This window comes from Dunckerocampus dactyliophorus, chromosome 14 (genome assembly GCF_027744805.1).
Source record: "Dunckerocampus dactyliophorus isolate RoL2022-P2 chromosome 14, RoL_Ddac_1.1, whole genome shotgun sequence".
NCBI lineage: Eukaryota > Metazoa > Chordata > Actinopteri > Syngnathiformes > Syngnathidae > Dunckerocampus > Dunckerocampus dactyliophorus.
This window is the reverse complement of record NC_072832.1, coordinates 11,293,708-11,298,328: the sequence shown is the minus strand read 5'-3', so window position 1 is coordinate 11,298,328 and position 4,621 is coordinate 11,293,708. Positions and strand designations below refer to the sequence as shown.

The 4,621-nt window shown below is 37.4% G+C and overlaps 1 long non-coding RNA gene across 1 annotated transcript; it reads left to right on the top strand.

Annotated features, from left to right (window-relative positions):
* LOC129193817 (uncharacterized) lies at positions 1–3,538 on the top strand. Its single transcript, XR_008573622.1, has 3 exons — positions 1–223; positions 304–371; positions 2,841–3,538. It is a non-coding gene; the product is annotated as an uncharacterized LOC129193817 (long non-coding RNA).
* Positions 3,539–4,621: the final 1,083 nt, after the last annotated feature.

Sequence of the window (4,621 nt, the reverse complement as noted above, 5' to 3'; positions counted from 1 at the left end):
GCAAACTCCACGACCCGAGTGAGGACAAGCGGCATAGAAAATGGTCACTAAAAATGGAAAATGGAAAACCATGGTTGCTAAACCAATATTTGTGATTTAAGTGCGTTCTGTAAAACCGCCAGTAGGTGGCACATATCCCTAGTATAACAGTTCAGATTGATAGACATTTCGTCATTGAGAAGTGCCTGAAAAAGCATTGTGACCGGACAGAAGAACCGTCCCGGTATGAAATACGACATACAAGTTATAAAAATGTGATTAATCCACTCATAGCACCGTCTAATAAGTGCTATTTACTTGTAGGACTAAGAAGTGTACACATACATTGGCGTGAGGAGCCATTCCATCGAGTGTGCCTCCTGTGAGCTCCGGTAAGCCTAGCATTGTTAAGAGGCCAAGTCTCCATGCTATCTTGTAATATGTTTGCTACAATATACATTGCTGGATATTTTCTAAAAACAGTCAGAGTATGGAAGTGTTGTCGAATGTTGTACACCACTGTGATATTTTGTACTATGTTATACTGTGATAAGGGCTGTGTTAATGTGTGTAAAAAGGAATGCTAAATGGCGATTAGCACAATGCTAATGCTAATCGCGAGTGCCTGTTCCACATGTGTCAAACTCGTGCCCTGGAGGGCCGAGACGCTGCAGGTTTTCTCTCCAACTAGTTTCTTCAGCAGGTGATTTAATTAATGAGCTCCTTCCCTCAAACTGAAGGTGTTCATCATTAAAATCACCTGCTTTAGTGACTGGCTGGAAAGAAAACCTGCAGTGTCTCGGCCCTCCATGGCACGAGTTTGAAACCCCTGGCCTATTCATTGGGTTAGCACGAACGTTACGTGTGCTACAGGCCTACTGTGAGCACATTGTAGGTGCTAATGGAAGTTAGTTAAGCTAAGTTATCATTCCTGTTGATTCATTTCAAGTACTTAGTCCCTTTTGAGTATGGAAACTTTAATGTAACTTGATATAAGAGTGTGTGTAGTTAAAATAGTGTTTTAAAAAGGATAAATATAGATCTAAAAGGTGTTTAAAAATATAGTTTATTGTAAAGGTATTATTTTGGTGGAGTAGTCCCATGCTCTTGTCTGTGTAATGTACGTGAAATGGGAATTTCTCACTTAAACTTTAATTCAGACACAATTAATGATGCAATGCAGTTCTGCAGCAGTGCAAAAACAACCACAATTCAAAACGCTGTTAACCTCTTGAGCCCTAAACCATGTTTCTCAAAAAAACAAAAACCCAAAACATAACTTTTTTTTCACGGCATCTAAAAGTCTACTTTATGTCAAAATTACAAGATTTTAATGTACAATGTCACATACACCAATCTATGTTTATTGCCACTGGGTAAGTAGAAACTCTGGATTTCTTTTACATCTAATGAGAAACAATCTCAATTTAGACATAAAATCCCCTTTACAAATATGCTGTGGCAGTCTAAAAACTCAGGAAATGATAAAAACATTTGATTATAACCTGTGCAAAGTCTGCTGCTAATAAAATGAAGCTGAACAATGTTATAACGCTTTCCGAAGACGCTGTACAGGTAAGGCACATTTTAGACACCACCAAAAACAGAATTTATTGGTGTAAATCAACTTTGTATTGAACACAGTGACTTAACAATGGTGATTAACAATAATGACGCAGCTACTCATTACGGACTCCTTTTTTGAATATTTTATTTCTATTTTTTTCTCTGTTTTTTTAAGCTATGGTCTTACACTTTTGATCAGCTGATGAATTGTTTGTAATTACTAAATTTTTTATTTGTCTCACTCCCATGTCTTCTTTTTGCATTTTGAAGATCTACTTAGAGCCTCCTAAAATCCAACAGTGCAAAATGTGTAAATTATTGCAATTTTTCAACCGGTGTTGGTCAGAAGTGTATTTTGGGCTGAAGAAGTTAAAACAAGTACCCTTTTTACGGTGTCAGCCCAAACCCAGCATTATTCAGGCTGAATTGGAGACGCAGTTCTATTCAAAATATTCACTCCATGTGGCTGTTGGATTAGGTTGTTTAGAGTCAAGACCAGCTGAAATCCAAAAATATTGAAATTGTGACCAATTGGAGAAAGTTCACTTATTTAATGTGCATATGAAAGGCCCTCATGGGCTTCCCTCAAATAATGAATTCAGTATGTTCCGTTGGCGCATACGTGGAAAAGGAAAAACAGTGAGTGTCGTATAATTATATAAAATGTATGTTGTTAAGGTATACCTTATGAAGTGTCCAGTAACTCATTTAGATTGTCAGTTTCTGATGTGCTGAAACCGTAAATCATACTTTCATCATACTGTTGTTGGTCTGGTTTTGACAAAAGGTCTTCGAGCAAGAAAACACAAACTGCATTGAAATGACTATTTAGGTATCATGCTTCTCGGCACGAAAGAAGATTGGACGTAATTTCCTCACTTGACATCTATCCTGGCTGTTATTGATTGATGTTTTAATTTCCTTACAGGATAGGATCCGTTCATTTCCATAGCCCTTGTTTCCCTTCCCTGTATTTAAGATTATTAAATGCACATGCTTTTTTTAAGATGAGACGGGGAAATTCATTTGAAGCTTGAGCGTCCCTTGAATACAGATGAATGGTGAGTTTATGTATTATAGGGAATAAAATGCTAACAGTACCCAGAGTGGCGTCGCAGTCAATGCCGTATATGCCATATAAATGGTCTTTTCGTAAGTAAGAGAGGAAGAAAGATCTTTATTTGTCACATGTACAGCGAAATGCGTCTTCTGCATTTAACACGTCTTGAGTAAACAGTCTATGAATACAAACAACTGTATCATTGTGGTGGATTAGTGTGCTGTCATTATCACAGGTGTTTTTACGGATGACTGCTGGAGATACTACCCAGTGATTGGCTGGCGACCAGTCCAGGGTGTACCCCCACCTCTCGCCCGAAGTCAGCTGGGATAGGCTCTAGCATACCCCCGCGACCCTAGTGAGGATAAGCAGCATAGAAGATGGATGGGTGCTGGAGATACAGTCAGTCCCTCCAGGATTTCACAGGCTTTCATAGCCATTATTATACATACTTCATGACTTATTTTGTAGTGTGGAATGTTATAAAAGGCTTGATCGATTTGTATTTGTCAAACAGAGAAGGTTAGTCAGTAACAGTAGGTATGAGGAAAATGCACATTGTCATGCTTTGTTGACACTGTCGTCCACAAGTTGCAGACATTCTCCATGTATGTTTTACGGTTGAAACTGCTTGTCGATAATACACTTATGTTTATATTAAAACTAGGGCTGTGAAATTATTGAAAATTTAATCTGATTAATCATGGTTTTCAGATTGATTAATCATGATTAATAACCATGTAACACTGTTACCTTATATTACCATATCATATTATACTGTATTAGCTTATCATTTTCCTATGTATTTTAATCTAGCAAAGAGTACATTTTGAATAAAGGAAGCGAACAAATGTATTGCAATTGATGTGAAACGGATATAAAGAAATTAAACCATTATCATGTCTGAAATATGCCCATTTTTACTGTATTCTATTGAAAGAAAGGTAAATGACAGTGCAGGATTATATATATTTGTATTGTTTAGCAGCGCCAATTTAACTTAAAATTTAAATCAAGTTAAGAGATGGCACACGTGTCTGAAAATCTATATACCTAACACTGGTTTCTTTAATAGCAGGATATTTTAATCAGACTTTTAACTGTTATTATGCGCAATGAGGAGTTGCATTCAGAGACACGACGTCATTTAACTTGAAATCACATGTTTTGAGTGAATTTTCTGGGATTTCCGAGCACACTTAAATGCAGCAAATTGTACTTCCGGAATAAGAGTTACAAAGGGAGTGGTAAGAATAAGCACTTATTGATTTTCATTGCATTTCTGTTTATTTAGACCACCCATACACGCATGATAAAGACGTTGCTGTGATGCTCGGAGTGTCCATGAACACATCTTGCGGTCTGTCTCGTGACAATGAGGAAGTGTTGTTGCAATGAATGGACTCGAGACGTGTTTGTTTGGTGTTGGAGATGCATATATGGTGTTGGAATTGCGCTGTTGTTGATGTGTTCAGGTCAGAATAAAGTTTAAAAAGAGCGTGAGGCACTGTGTGAATGTGGGGAACTATACTGTGTCTGTCGTCATAACAGAGAGCCGCTTGCCATGATGTGTGTGCTTAATTACGCTAAAAAAATTACGTAATTAATGAAATATATTGGTTACTGCCGCTAATGAGCTATTTTTTACAGCCCTAATTACAACACATTACACATAGTTCACCTTTGCATGAGAACATTGGGGAATCATTGAGAGAGCTGTGGCTTTTGTTGGTTTTTGTTCTCGGTCACTGTCAACAATCAAGTGAGGATGTGGTTTGGTGATGCAGGGACACATTGATTTGGTTAGACGGTTGATGTGCGCATTTGAGCGCTGCTCAGGGACAAATGCGATTGGCAAAAATGACAATGATCGGCCAGAATGGACAAACATTTTGTTGGGAAAATTACAGTTTTACATGTTTTGAATCATAAAAACAATGCAGTGGATGGAGGTAAACATAAACAATTTTGTTACATTTACATTGATTAGTTAAAAGTAAGTACTAAGGTTCTCTT